The following is a 17,093-nucleotide window of genomic DNA, read 5'->3' as shown; positions in this document are numbered from 1 at the left end:
TGTCTTTCCCTTGAGGGATTTCAACCTTATTTTCACCTTCCCGCTTTGCTTCCAAAGGGGGGGAGTTCTTCAAATTTTCATCCTCATCCTTTTCTTGGAAAGACTCAATGAGATTTAACCTATAATGAGCTAGTAGCTCTCCTTGGCCATTTTCTACTTCTAGTCCCTTCTTAGAGGAACCATCTTTCTCTTTTTCATCAAAATCAACATGGACAACACCATCCTCCTTATCTAGGTTTTTCTCCCCATCCATCATTTTGGATTCCTTGACTTTCCAAACTTTTTCCCTTCTAGTTTCTTCTCTGTAGCTCATTTTTGTCTTCTTTTTTATATTCCTTCAATTTTTTTTTAGCCCAGTACCCTAGTTTCTTAAAGATAAAGAAAGAAAAGGGAAGGTCTTCATAGAAAAATTCATTTTCCCATTTTCGTAGCTTGGAAACAATGTCAATCTTCTTTGACAAATTTGAAAGCTAGTGGACAATCACATAGATTCTAGCAAACACAAGCCTAGATTCAGACACAAGCATTAGATCTATAAAGAGGAGATCCCCAAAGGAGGAAGCTATGTTAGGATTAAACCACAGATAAAAAGAAAAATTACATGCAAATATAGACAATATCAAAAAATAATAGCTCACACAAAAAAGAACACAAGACACTAAGGTTTAACGTGATTCACCCAATCCTTGGGCTACGTCCACCAAACAACAAGTCCGATACTATTACAATCTAGTGATTACAACTTGATTACAATCCGTAATCCCTTATAGCTCAATACCATCACAAGAACCAAATTTTGGATCACCTTATGAAATAATCCCTAAAGATAATCCCTTTTTATTAAAGTATTAAACCGCTTTAGGGTTATAATTAATAATTACATGTTGGCCCAAAATCTCGATAAAATAGGGCCCAAAAAAACTTTTCTTGGGCAATGCCCCAAGCCCCAAAGAATTTATGAAGTATGTACAATACTTTCTTGATCAATCACCACAATCTAACAATCTCCCACTTGGGGACTGATCAAGCTCCACACTAAACAATAATCTCCTACCTGGAGATTGATCCTATAGCAATACTGCTACCACATGGGGTTCCCATTGGATCAAACCACCCTAAACTATGCCATTCATTGATTACTATTTATTCTAGAAGACAAACCAAAGCTGAAAAGGAATTCAACTTCTCCCTTGTCACTACCTTGGTAAACATATCCACTAGATTTTCATCTATATGTATCTTGTCCAACTTTAACTGTCCATCCTCTAAAACTGACCAAATGAAATGGTACCACAATTGTATGTGTTTGGTCTTGGAATGTGGAGCTAAATTCTTTGCAAAATGAATGGCACTCTGACTATCTGTAAAAAAATAATTATCCTTTCAAGGATGTCTCAATTCTTCCAAGAAGAACTAAAGCCATATCATCTCCTTGGATGCCTCTATAGTGGATAATACATTAACCTTTTGTAACCTAGAAACCCAACTCACCGCTGCCCCACCAACAGTAAAGACATAACTTGTAGTAATCTACTTGGTATTAATATCCCTTGCTAAATCTGAGTCAACATAGCCTTGTAAATTAGTAGTAGAGCCCTCAAAGTGTAAACACTTATTGGATGTTCCTCTTAGATATTTGAGAATCCATTTAACTACATTCCAATGCTTAATTCCTGGATGACTCATATACCTACTAACAACTCCCACTATATGTGCAATATATGGCCTGATACATACCATAGCATACATCAAGCTTCATATAGCTGAAGCATAGGGTACCTTGGACATCTTATCCTCCTCTTCTTGTGTCTTGGGACACATTTCCTTGATTTCAAATGACTAGGTAAAGGTGTACTGAAAGTTTTAGCATTCTCCATAGAGAAATGTTGCAACACCTTCTCAACATAATCGGCTTGAGATAGTGTCAATTTTTTGTTCTTCCTATATCTATAAATCTTTATACCAAGGATTTGTTTTGCTACCCCCAAATCCTTCATAGCAAATGCATGTGCTAACTGGTGTTTCAACCCCTTAATATGATCTATCTTAGACCTAGCTACAAGCATATCATCAACATATAAACATAAAATAATGTAGTTGTCATCATCCAACCTCTTAAAATAAACACAATGATTTGAATGACACCTATTGTATCCATGCTCATGCATAAAACTGTCAAATTTTAGATACCATTGCTGAGGTGCTTTCTTCAAGCCATATAAACTTTTCTTCAATTTGCACACTAAGTTCTCCTTACCTTTGACCTCAAAACCTTGTGGCTGAGTCATATATATCTCTTCATCCAAATCACCATGAAGGAAGGTTATTTTAACATCAAGCTGCTCTAAATGGAAGTCTTCAATAGCCACAAGACTTAAAACAATACGGATATAAGTCTTTTTAACAATAGGAGAAAATATCTCATCAAAATCAATGCCCTTTTTCTATGAAAATCCTTTCACAACTAACTTGGCTGTAAATCTTTTCTTACCTTCATTCTCTTCTTTGTAAACCCACTTATTTTGTAAAGCTCTTTCACCTGCAAGCAACTTGCATAAATCTCATGTCTTATTCTTTAGCAAAGAGTCCATTTCATCTTTCATTGCAGACTCCCACTGAATCTTACTATCCACCTGTATAGCTTCATCATAACATTCAAGTTCACTAGCATCAGTAACTAAAATAGAATACAAAGAGGGAGAAAATCTTTTTGGAGGTCTAATTTGCCTTGTTGACTAGCTAACATTCACTAGTGTGTGTGGTATTTGTTATTTCTATTGTTGCACATCATGAGGAATGGCTAGAACATCATCTTCTGGAGTATCATCCAACACTACATAATATCTTCTTTCTTCTCATATTGCTACAACAAATATTTGTACAACACTTTCTAATTGAATATGACATCCCTATTTCTTACAATTTTATGATTTTTAAAATCCCAAATCCTATAACAAAATTCATTAATGCCATACCCATCAAATACACATTTCTTTGACTTAGGTTCTAGCTTGGTTCTACTTTCAGAATCTATGTGAGCAAAAGCTTCACAATTGAAGGTTTTGAGAAAATAATAACTCACCTTCTTACCAATCCATGCTTCCTCTGAAATACCACAACCCAAAAGAGTAGAGGGACCTCTATTAATAAAATATATAGTAGTATTGATAGCCTCCACCCACATGTATAAGGGCAACCCAACATGCAACCTCATGCTCCTTGCATGCTCCATTATAGTCCTATTCATGCATTCAACCACTCCATTTTCTTGTGGAGTCCTTGGAATAATTTTCTATCTACAAATACCATTAGTGGAGCAATAATCTTCAAATTAATGACTACAATACTCACTACCATTAGTAGATCTGAGAAATTTTAATATTTTACCAGTCTCATTTTCAACCAAGCATTTTCATTTCTTAAAAATTTGAAATACATCATATTTCTGTCTAAGGAAATGAACCCATACTTTTCTAGTTGCATCATCAATGAATGTAACATAATAATGAGAGCCACCAAGAGCAGATACCTGAGTTGGTCCCCATACATCTATATGTGCAAGCTCTAATTTCTCCTTTTTATTTTCCTTCCCATTCTTCACAAAATTTTCTCTCTTTTGTTTTCCATACACACAATTTTCACAGAAATCCATATTAACACATTTCAGACCTGGTAAAACATTCTTTGAATTAAGTACTTTCATACCTTTTTCACTCATGTGCCCAAGTATGTTGTGCCACAACACTGTATCAAAATGTATAATAGCTATTTTTTCTCCCTGCTCAACTACAACAACTATTCCTAAACATTCATTTTTCTATGAAACAAGTAAATTAGAAGGAACAATATGACATATACAAAGATATAAGGTGCCTACTTTCACACCTTTTGCTACTACAAGGGAATCTATTGAAACCTTCCAATTTTTATCATTAAAAGTAATTACACAACCCTCATCACTGAGTTGCCCTACTGAAATTAAATTCCTACTCAGTCTTGGAACATGTCTTACCTCACGTAGTAGCCAATGATTCCCATTCTGCAACTTAATCTTATTTTTTCCCTTTCCAACAATCTGATAGGGTTCATTAACCCCCCAAATAAACAAGTCCAAAATCCCTTTGGACATAATCAATGAAATAACCTCTATGAGGTGTAGCATGAAATGAAGCACCAGAATCTAAAACCTATGAATCATCAACACTTTCTAAAGATAGAAGCAAAGCATCCTCTTCGAATTTGTTACTTACCACATTTTCCTCCTTGTCTCCATTTGGTTTATCTCCTTCATTTTTCTTTCAATTCCAACAATCTTTCTTTTTATGCCCTGGTTTCCCATAGTACTAGTAGTCATTTGGTCCTCTCGATTGAGACCTCCCCCCTTTTGACTTTCCTCTTGATTTCTCATGATTTCCAGAATTACTTCCTCTCTCAGTTGTTCTGCCTCTACTTTGTGCGTTCAAAGCACTTCTTGATGTAGATCCACCTAAGGATTTCCTATGAGTTTTCTCACTTAAAAAACACTGATCACATCATCATATTTTAGAGTACTAGATCTAGGAACAGAATTACTTATAGCCATTATCAAGCCATTCCAACTTTTAGGCAAAGAACACAAAATAAAAAAAGCCCTAATTTCTTCATCAAAATTGATAGGTCCAAAGAAGATAACTGACTAGTAATAGTATTATACTCATTTAAATAATCTCTAATAGATCCACCTTCTACCATTTTCATATTAAGTAAATGCTTCATTAGAAATACCTTGTTTGAAGCAGAGGGCTTTTCATACAGTGTCACTAGGGTTTTTATCAACTCTTCTATTGTCTTTGCTTTTGTAATATTAAATTCCATTGATGGTGCAAGGAATAATCAAATGCTTCCAAGTGCCTTTCTATCTAAAAGATCCCATTCATCATTTGACATAGATCCCTGATTCTTGGCTTTGCCTTCCACTGACTTCCATAAATCCTGCTGATAAAGATAGTCTTCCATTTGCATCTTCTATAATTGAAAGTTCTACCCATTAAACCTATCAACCCTCAGCTTACCCTTGTCTACCATCGTTCCCACTTGACCGTGAGACTCCCACTCAACCATGAGACTTTCTTGTGGAGGATAGCTTAAAAACAACCTTTTTTTAATACCACTTGTTAGGATTAAACTGCAGACAGAAATAACAATTATATAAAAATATAAACAATATGAGAAAATAATAGATTGCACAGAAAAGAACACAAGACACCAAGATTTAATGTGGTTCACCCAATCTCTAGGCTACGTTCACCAAACAACAAGTTTGATATTATTACGATTTAGTGATTACAACCTTATTACAATCCTTAATCCCTTATAGCTCAATACCACCATAAGAACTAATTTTTGCATCACCTTATGAAATAATCCCTAACCCTAAGCCCTTTTTATACAAGTATTAAATTGCTTTAGGGTTATAATTAATAATTACATGTCAACCCAAAATCTTGATAAAATAGGGCCCATATTTTTTTTCCAGTGTACAGTACTTTCCTAATTAGTCACAAAACATCTTCATACCAATACTATAGAGGAAGGCTTGGTAGTAGAGTGAAAAAAAATCATAAATATCTGTATTTGCTTCCCATTTTTTAAGAGCCAATGAGTTTCTATCAAACATCCATAGTCTACCATGGAAGGAATATTCCAAATTGTCCTTGATAGGAAAGGTGAAAGAGAGGAAGTTGTGAGGAAGAGTAGCATGTAATGACCCCTTCTACTAAGTCAATTTAAAAATGATCCTTGAAAGAAAATGGGATCCTTTAGACTTCAATTCTTAATAGAATTATTCATGTTTAAACTAATTGGTAAGAGTCATCACTTAACACCATTAGTAATTTTGAATGATGTCAATATTCCCCATGTATCAAATCATGCAACATGCTCCCTTAGATTTTTATCCATATTGGAATTCTCTTGCCCCAACACAACTGGTTTACTCCTCCTATGCCCACTCCCTATCCATTACAAAATTTAGACTTAAGGAGTCTCGACCCAATTTACTAATAGAATTAGCTTAAGTTTCCATATCACATTAATCTTGATATATTATTAAAAATATTAAAGTTATAATTTTAACTGTTGCCATTGGATTCATTTTCATAAACATATTCTTATTATTGTTTATATATTCCTTCATATAATAATATCATTCTACTATCATATATACTTACAATGTAACATTAGAAATGTTATATGAAAATTAGTTGTCTTTTAATAATAAGAAAATTAGTACCTCTAAACTTAAAGAGCACTTATATGGGCTCATTTCTATACCAAAATGTGCAAAGTCCCTATATCCCTATAATTTTGGGCCACCCCTACAATTTGGGCTCTTTCCACTAATTTTTCTGGGCCACCCATACAATTTTGACTCTTTCCACATTTTTTTTTGGTTTTTTTTTTAACCTTTCCACAATTTAACATTCATGTGCACTGTGTTTTGGACTAAAACTCCATTCGAAGTGTTGTCCATGGCATATTATTAGAAAGACTAATAGATTTGTTCATTCTTGTGCCTTTTTGAATATTATGTCTTTTCTCCCATGTACTTAGGCTATAATAATGATGATGATACATGTTTTTCATTTAATTTTTCATTTCCCATTGGTGGGTCCCATTATTAGTTTTGTCAAAGGAGGATACTATCACTTTCATTCAATTTAATTGATCAATCAACATTAAAAGAAAGTTCAAATGTTTATATCTTTTTGTAATATTTAATTAATTTATAAATCACATTTTTGATTCATTCTATTGGACCACACTACTTTTGGCAGGGAGAAAATTCAATTTTCTTTAACAAAAATAAAAATATTTTCTATCAACTCTACCATGCATTAATAAATGCTTTAATTATAACTTTATCTTTTCCACATTTGTGACAAGTTGATTAGATTTTTCAAAAAGTAATCATTTTTATCTTCCACCTCACAAAACTTTGGACAAAAATAATGTCTAATCAATATTAATTATCACAATGTATTATACCTTCAAACCTACTAGATCTTTTATAGTTTGAATTAGGTAATCAACAATTTGTTTTTTAAAATTAAATCACTAGTACAAAAACAACAATATATTACTAAATAAACTACTAAAAATTGTAGATATGTGACTAATTTTGATCACATGACCAATGGTAGTTTATTGCCAGACATTTATCTCCTAACCAAATTTATGACTAAACTATTTTAATCATTGATTCAGCCATTGATTTAGTCATTTATTGTTGTTACTTGGTAGTTTATATGGTAGTTTATTTGGTAGGTTATTTGGTAGTATATATGGTAGTATATTTGGTAGTTGATTTGGTAATATATTTGGCAGTTGATTTGGTAGTATATTTGGTAGTTTTTTAGTTAGAATATGGTAGTATATTTGGTAATATATTTGGTGGTATATATGGTAGTATATTTGGTAATATATTTGGTAGTTTATTTGGTAGTTTACTTAATCATTACTTTAGTCATATTAGGGCATGCCGGAATTGAACCACCATACTCCTACTTATAAAGAAGGTGATGTTCCACTGAGCTAGTACCCTTTAAAGAATAATGCAAAAAAATTGACAAATTTGTCTTCCCAACATTAGATCTACCATGATCATGGTCATTGTAACATGATATACTCTTCTCAAAGAACACAAATTTTAGTTATTATGAAAAACAATAATCTAAATCTTTATCAATAACAATTGAACAATTTTAAATTCTTTGTTCAAGAATTTTAAAATTATATTTCATGTCAATTACACTTCTCTAAATTATTGTAGTGATAGACTCTTATAAAATATAATTTGGAGCACTTTGGCCACACATAGATATTGTTTCTTGTGCTAACTTCTCAGAAAAAGATACAAATGATTATGCAATTTATGTCAAGAAAATAGGCCTTTGCATTAAATAAAAACATCAAACCCCATTAAAAATCACATCTATTAAAAACTATGAAACACAATTAATTGAAATACTTTCTTTTTAACATATGGAGGTGCCAAAGGATCAAATATTTCCTCTTCCTTATGCTCAGGTGGGTGCTAAAAGTGTTCATTACACCTAATGTTGGCATTTATTGAACCTTAGTCTACAAACAACATAAAAATAGAAATTTGATAAAAATAAGGCAGATGAAAAGAAAGTTTTTATCAATGAACTATATAATAAAGTTATTCCTAGTAATAGGGAAAGTGATGCCAATTCATAAATGTAACAAAGAACTAAATAATATGTTTATGATAAATTTCTTTAAAAAAACTATAACAAAAGCAAATAATGGACTAGTAAAATCTGGTAGGCAATGGCTATGATTCACCTGTTGATAACCCCAATTATAGGATAAGCCCCAGAACCATACATTGATGGATCCTAAGATGGTTGATCATAACCATAAACTTCATATCCTTGACCATAATGTAATGTCCCCTTTTCAGAGCTAGATTTGAATGATAATAGAGCCTAAATACAAAGTTAAACAAAAAATTAAATTAAATATAATCATAATCATAATAATAATCATGTTAACTATCAAATAAATAATAATACACTAATTTTTTATATATAGAGAGATTTAAACCCCTAATTTGGTTTATCATCAAAATTTGCACTATCTAGATTAAAAAATTTATTAATTAAAAAGAAGAATCATGTCTTGAAATTTTAGAAAACTTTGAAGAAAATGCAATTATCTAAAGGCACTTTTTACATCATTTAATCATTTGCTCTAAGATCTTTAAAAGTAGTTATAGAAGAGCAATTATAGGCTTGGAGAAACATACAATTGACTTGCAGTTGAGGGAAAAAAACTATTGTTAGAATTATCATGTGAGTAGTATACAGGTCATTGTAGGTCTCCACCAGCTATTTTTCCTTTTCATAGTCTCTGCAATAATTGAGACTAGCTTGTGTGCATTACAAAAATAGAGTCACAGACAATCAGTTTGTAAAAACATTTAAGAAAAGGTTGTTTTTTTAATAATTGTGTCACAATTCAAGGAAATCAAACAAATAATTAAATCATGCAATTGTCTTTCATAAAATGGATACCTTATGAATATATTGAAGAGCAACTCCAGTTTGATCATCCAAATCTGAATTTGGTTTCATCACACCACATCTGATGCAAACTCCCCACATAAATCCTAGATGGGGAGGGTATGTTGAACTGTTGCTAGATGCTTCTATATTATCTGGAAAAGAGTTTCAGTGCATGAAATAATAGTAAATCATTTTCAATCAAATGTGTGACAACATCAAACAAATAGACCTTTAAAATAGGCATAAAAAACCTTTCATGAAAGCCTATTTGTAGATACCTTTAATGTATTAAAGCACATAAGCTTGCACCTCTCTACTTCACATAGGTGCCATTCCTCCATCACATAATCTCTGTCTTTTCCTTCTAATTATACCCAAAGAAAAAACATTGTAATGCAATATTTGTAAACTTCTAGAGGAGAAAAATACTCAACAGACACAACAATAATAATTATTACTTACAATCAATAGCATTTTCAAATTTTTTTTTTTCAAATAGGAAATGTAGAGATGCCAAATACTTAAGACATGACATTTGAGCTTAGAGTTCCATAGCAATTTTTCTTGTAGGAGAGGTATCATTTTCAATAAAATGTGCAATTCTAGGTGCTTCATCTTGTAAAATTTGTGCATGAACAATATAGCAAGTACTATCTTTGGATTTCTACTTTCCCTCTATTCTATTTGTTTTGTACTCTATTTAATCTATACTAATATAAAATTCCTAGTTGATAGTAAAATTTGCACCCAACTACCTCCAAGAATAGATAGCTTGACAAAATAGCCTAAGATCTACTAAAATACTTCTTCGGAATATTTTTAATTTTTTTACATCCCCCCATTTCAGTATTAAGAGATAATATTTAATAATAATATGTACAACTCCAGTTTGAATATATTTAAGAGCAACTCCAGTTTGAATATATTTTTTGATTTGTGAACTATTGTAATCATATAATTTTATGTATCTAATTGAGCTCTATAAAACCATTACCTTCATGATTTGTAAATTTAGTTTGGTTTGTAAACAATAACCAGTTCTTGTTTGGATTAATTTATGAGAATGTGTTTGGTCTCTAAGTAGAGTATTGCATCTGACAATGATTCCATTAGGTTATGAAGGAAAGCAACTTTAAATTCATAAAAACTAATTTTTATTTTATTTAGCCTATTATCGGTCTAAAGTGACTTGGCTTTGTTGGCAATTTTGTCAAGATTATAAAAGAAAAATTTCTAGTTTTTATTGTTTGGTCTTAATTTCCATTGCTTACATGCATGAAAAAATCGATGCACAAAATTCATGAGTATTGATATTGCTATTAGGAAAGTCTATTTCTTTTTTCTTAAAATCAGTTAATTCTGAAATCAATCCATTGAAAATTTGTTGAGAATGTGTGCAAAATATTAGTTTCCTTCATTTAGGTATCAAATTTTCTTGGCTAAGAGTGTCTAAATTAAAAAAATTTATAATGTTTGCATACTTTTTTTCAATCTATTTTTAAACATTGTGTCCCTATGATTGAATCAGTCTTCTAAAGACCCAATGCTAGATCTAACTTTGTGTATCGATCAATGGCATGGAGTTGAGAAACTGCCAAGCATGAATCAATTATGTAGTTGAGTTTTAATGTTTTCATGATATCTTATTTTTCTTGAACAGATTATTTGGGAATATGATAATTTATTCCCTTAATTAAGTTTGGGAAATTGGTTGAATTTCCTCACTTAATGTTCTTGATTTTGAATTTCTATCAGGTGCAAGGCATGTGATAAAGAATTCTGATAGTTAACATAGTCTCTGCTACAGGGGGCACATCTCCACATTCCATTGTTGGATTTGGCCTATTTTTGGATATGTTGTTGGAAGCCCAATTTTTTAAAATGTCACCAAAGAGATTAACGATATCTTGTTCGAAATAGGAGTTACAACTGATTATGTTTAGGTCTATACAAAATTAAAAAGTAAGTGTTGTGCTGACAATATTTTGTCAGAATGAGACAAAGTGCAGGATAAACAAGTTGATTATGGTAATTTAATCCAATTTGGAATTCAAAGGTTTTTATTGGATGACACCAATGATGATGTAGTAAGAGATCAATGAGGATCTATTTGATAAAATGCACAGATAAGAACTACATGGAATGAAGTCATAGAAACATAGGACTCCAAGAAGGTAAGTCTACAAGGTTTTTAGTGAGGTTGTATACATAAGAATTTGCAATGTAAAATTGGGGGAAGTTCTACAACAAAGATTTGTGCATAGATTTGACTATTCAGAGTTAATATTAAGGTAGAGATGGGACTGTGGTTATGTAATGATAATGCAAGAAAGGTTTAGAATGTTTTTTAATTTTATATTGGCTTCAATTTTCAGTACTGTGCATAGAAGCTAGCCTATGGGAAATCCCAAATTTGTAGAATTTGTCAAGTTGCAAGTTGTTCCTTGTCATTGAAATAGTTGTTTGGGAGTTGTGGGAGTTTTCTTTGTGCATCATGAGTGTTGACATTTTTCATTGATATTTCAAAGATTATATTGACAAGAAAACAAAGTTGCAATGCTCAAATTGAATACTTGTGTGTTTGTTAAATGCATGCATTTTCTCAAGGGAGGTGCATTCAAGCCTTTTTTGGAAATCATAATTATCAATGACCCACAAAGCCTCTTTTATATTAATTGAAGCTAAAAACACATGTGTTTAGTTCTTATACTTTTAATACAGCTGGACAGATATATCTTTTGTTGTAGTGGACATTATAGCAGTGAATAAAAAAAAAACTCTCAACTTGGGAGGAGAGAAGAGGGAACTTATTTTTTAAACTCTCAAATGGTCTTTTCTGCAACTTAATTTTGAGAAAATATTACTATTTTCATTATAATTCTACTTTACTAGGTTTTCTCCAAAACTTGTACTCAAACTTGGCTCTTTTTCATAGGATCATCTTACCAACCGAGAAAATGACTCAAGCAAATAATGATTAAAAATGGGATTTTTAGGATTCTTACAAACGTTATTAAGAATGGTTGTTAAATCTACAATGTAAGAAATTTCCACATCTCCAGTAGGGTATTTGATTTCCAAAACCCTCATTATACACTTCATCATATATGCCTTCTCTTGGGACTCTAGAAATTTAAGTGCATTAAATAGATTGGTCATAATAGACTACACAAGTTGATTGATGTCTGCTAAAGCATAATGTAATAGATTTCCTTTCTTAATGATCAATATTTTTTCAATGCAATTAGAAACAATGGAATGGACAACATTGGATTCAAATAAAAGAAATCTCATTAAATTAGGAATTAGACTCAGAGTAGTGGCTTGGAAACTTGGTAGAAAAATGTTGTGGTAAACTCCAAAGTATCAACCTTCAACAATATTTGTGAGTTCACATCCCCACTCTACAGCTCGAGCATTATCATTGACATGAAAATTTTCTCAAAATTGGCCAAATTAGTACTTACCAATGCTCTAGCAACCCATTTTGTTGACAAAGAAACCACAAAATATATAGTACAATTCTTCTCCCTCTACTTCACAACTTAATATATAAATATTTATTTTGATGGAATAGTTTAGTGAAATTATTCTTTAAAAAATATTTGTTTGAATATTGAATCCTATACAAAGCATTTGCTAATCTAATATTGGATATATTACCCAATATCATTATACCTTATAGTGAAGAAAATGTAACAACTTTCCTAGATAATTTGATTAAGGCTTCATTAGACAATGTCCTACATGTTTGTCATTGATATAAAAAATAAGCTCTCTATTTTTTTATAGTCTAGAATAGAAATAATAAAAAATAATTGAGATAAGATTTGCAAGATGAATGGTTCTTATACAAGATGGTCAAGGAAACCTCATTGCATATCTTTATGTCTAATTTCTATTTGTATTTTGGGATTTTGAGAAGAGAAAGCATCAAAACCAATAATCATCTCTCTCTTGATATATTCCATATACATATCCTCATTTTGAAAGAGTTCCTCATCCACTCTCTTAGTAAGAAAATATTTTTGTGAAATGAATTGGGTGAATGTGCATGTATGCAAGACATGGGTAATATTTTCTTCATACCATCCTAACCAAAGATTGTTCTCCTTTTGGAAGATCAAATACATATCAACTTGATAGTAAGACATGAAAATACCTGAATACAAATGAAATGTCAGATATCATCATTATACAGGATTCCAAGTCTGACAAGGCAAATAATGTTTTTAAACCTTGATATGATATCTCCGATAATATATGCTTTCAAAAATTGATTGATTTCTTACTAACAAATACAATCAGATTTTATTAATGGCTCTTGTCTATAATAGTGCGATTAATTAGAAGAGAAACATTGTGATTAATAAACATAAGATTTTCTTATCAGGTTAACTCCAAGTGGGTGTGTTTTCTATATGATATACAAGTCAAGAAAAATTCAAGTGGTTGTGTTCACTATATGATATAGAAGTTAAGCTAAATGAATTAAATTTATGAATAATTTTATAAGATAGAGATATCTTCCACTTGTACCATTAGTTTGTCTAGTTGCAATCTATTTTATTACTGCACATTATTTTACATGTATTGTTTATTTATTTAAATACAAAACACTTCAATTTGATTGAAGATGTTACAACCAACTTATACTTATCTTTGGTATGCTTAGATTTATGTGGATCTCTAATCTCTTGGAGGAAAAAAGGCTTTGTCAACATAACCTTGTCCTCATCCTAAATGACTTGTAGAATGATATCAAATAATTCCTCCTGTCATCTAGACCTCACTACACCATGGAAGTATTGCACTGCAATGCTCTCAATATCTGAACTTTTAAAGCATACCAACACATCTTAACTTGATTGTAGAGATTCTATTGTAGCTTCTTCTAGCCTGCACCTAGGAGAAAAAGATTTAAGATCCCCAACTTCCAACCATAACTCTCCTGATTTATCCCTCAAATATAATTCTTCTTTTCTTAGAATTTCAACAAGGTGAATTTTAAGAGATTTTCCAGCTTCATATTCCAAGGGTGTCATTCCATCTATCGTTACTTTCTAGCCTACGCAAATGTAAAGGTATGATGGATATATGGTTACAATCTACCTTGTTGGTCTATATGACTATTTTTTTTGGCTGATCAATAACTTGTTCAACTAATCTTTTTATAAATATGAGAACCTAATCAAATTTAATAATTTTCTGCTAAAAATCTTTATGAAGATGCAAAGAAAACAATAACCCATGGTATTAACTCTAACTTGCTAAGATAACTTACTAATGTTATGCATGAGAGAACTACTATTGCTGTAAAAAATGTTAATATCTTGTTAGCTGTTGCAACCATGCTTTCCCTCCTTGGAGTTTTAGTTGTAGATTTATATTTTTTTCGGTAGTGGACCAATCTTGTGTTCTATGTTGTATACCTATTGGTTAGTATAGAAAAAATGTGAAGAAAACAAGAACCCATGGTATTAACTCTAACCTATTAAGATAACTTACTAATGTTATGCATGCGAGAACTACTATTGCTTTAAAAAATGTCAATATCTTGTCAACTGTTGCAACCATGCTTTTCCTCCTAGGAGCTTTTGTTGTAGATTTATATTTGGATCGGTAGTGGACCACTCTTGTGTTCTATGTTGTATACCTATTGGTTAGTATAGCAAAAAAATCTTATTCTTAAATGGTTATGTTGTATTTAGAGTAAATTTTCTAGTTCTTAGTAGTGTAGAGTATTTTCATAGATTTGGGCCAATTTCTTGATTTTCATCCTTATGTTTTTAGTCCCTACTTTATCTTCCCCATTGTTTGGGTGATTATGAGGACTCCTAATTAACAAACTTGTATTTTTGAGCCCCACTGTACTACTTTGGCCATTCAATTCATTCAAAGTAAAATATAACTATTTTTTTATTTCTTACTACCACTTATGAACCTATAAATTTGGACACTCATTTATTTATTCATATTTCTAGACAGAGCAACAGTGAGGATTGAATTAGGTTATGAGCACAAATTAGGAGTCTATTGGAAACACTTCTTGGTCACACAAGTTGAAGAAGTCAAATTTTTGGTAAGGTTATTCCCCATATGGGTGTCCTTTTTGACACATGAGGTAATATTTACGCAATTACCAACATTTTTCATAAGGTAGATAAGAAACATGTATAGGAAGATTGTCACAAGTTTATAAATACCTATATCAAGCTTACAACATTTTATTGCCTCATCCATTATTTTATTGAAACTAGTATATGATCAACTGTTTGTTCTATTTTCTAAAAAAATACTTATAATTAGAAGGGAATAACACCTTAAAATCCCCCAACTGAGTAAGAGTCTTAGTTTGTGACATTGTAAAATCTCTTCAAGCTATAGATTAGGGTTTCTATAGAGCTATTCAAAATATGTATGATTAATATATTGGCCAATGATGATGTAATATTATCAAAAGTAATTTTATTAGAGAAATAAATGTATCAACCATTGTTGTAGCCATCTTTTGTTAATGGTAATCTTGTTGATACTTTCTTTTCTTCTATAGCATATTGTTCTAAAAATTGATATTATTCCAAGACAACAAACAATATTCATTTTTGTAAAAATAATCTTTCTTGTGTATTTGTTTATAATATATTCATAGATTCCAATCATGAGTAAAGCCCAAATGAACTTAAAACAATATATAATGCAAGTTATCATATATGATACTTAATCTACTTGAATTATCATTCTTGTTGTAGTTGTGGTTTCATTGGTTGTTTTGAAGAATATTGCGTAGAGCTGCAAAATCCAAATCTGAAAGAGAAAATTGGATGAAAAGGATGCCTTGGGATAGTGATAAAAGTTTAAAGATAATGGACTATAGTAGAGAGAATATCAAGAGAAACAAATGAATTCCAATCTATTAAACTGAATGACAACATCTTGTACACTATTTGTTGTGAGACATATTGACAAGGTACTAATGTGACTCAAAAATGTGACCCAATCATGGGTGCCTACAATTGAACCCAAATGATAAGGCAATTTTCCTAATCATTTTGTTTAACTGTGCAAGTTAGTGACATAAAATGAGCCTGATATCTCTAGGTTGAACACAAGTATGAACCAAATCAGCACTATCATAAGGTAACGCATAAGAATAAGGGCACATCATTTTAAAGTTCAAGGAATGTTGACTAGGATTACATGCATCAGAGTTGTCATACTGATTAACACAACAATACTTATATGTTCTCAAAATCTAGCATGCAGTCTTGCAGGAAACCTATTCCTCTTTCCCATCCTTCACTTGCACAATATAAGGACAAGTACTGAGGACATCACCTCTGCATAATGGCTTACTAAAATTCCCTTCATGTAGATGAGTTGTGATGTTTAAGTGTGAATTGAAGCCCTTCAAAAGACTCACTATATAAGATGTGATGTTATAATAGGATGATAACTCAACAAAAGTGACAAGGTATTTTCCCTTTATGCCACTGAACTATAGTTTTCAATTGTAGTCTTCTATGAGTTAGACATTTGGTTGTGTAAACTTGCATCTTGTCCTGCCCCAAATATGCCCCTGCCACTCTTTTGGCATATTGAGGCTTTTGAACTCATTGGGTTTAAGAGAAAGCCCTCCTAGGGAAAGAAGGGTCTCGTGACCTTGGCTATATTCTAGACCATATGTTCTCCATCGCTTTATTTTATAGCTACTACCCACCATCATATTTTCACCTGCCATTCTTTGTGACCCAATAATATAATGTTATAACAATCTTCAGTATAAGAAGAGAATGAAAAAATGCTAACTATTTACTCTTGAACATTTTCTATCTCAATCTACAGTCATAGAGAAAATCTCTTATTTTACAACATCTTAGCTATAATAAAAAATATTACCAATAGGTTTATCTTGAACTATCTTCAACTAAACTTACCTAAAAAATAGAGAAAATAGCATAACAATCCCCCATATTGACTTTGAACTCATTCTGGAATTAAAGAAGTGAGAAGATGTGAGAT

At 31.4% G+C, this 17,093-nt stretch overlaps 1 pseudogene; it reads right to left on the bottom strand.

Moving 5' to 3' along the window:
• Positions 1-16,140: 16,140 nt before the first annotated feature.
• LOC149530644 (osmotin-like protein) lies at positions 16,141-16,812 on the bottom strand (annotated as a pseudogene).
• Positions 16,813-17,093: the final 281 nt, after the last annotated feature.

The sequence above is a fragment of the Cupressus sempervirens genome, chromosome 11 (genome assembly GCF_028749045.1).
Source record: "Cupressus sempervirens isolate cs-2001-9-10 chromosome 11, ASM2874904v1, whole genome shotgun sequence".
Lineage (NCBI taxonomy): Eukaryota > Viridiplantae > Streptophyta > Pinopsida > Cupressales > Cupressaceae > Cupressus > Cupressus sempervirens.
Note: the sequence above shows the minus strand (reverse complement) of the source record. Positions and strands in the feature narration are given on the sequence as shown.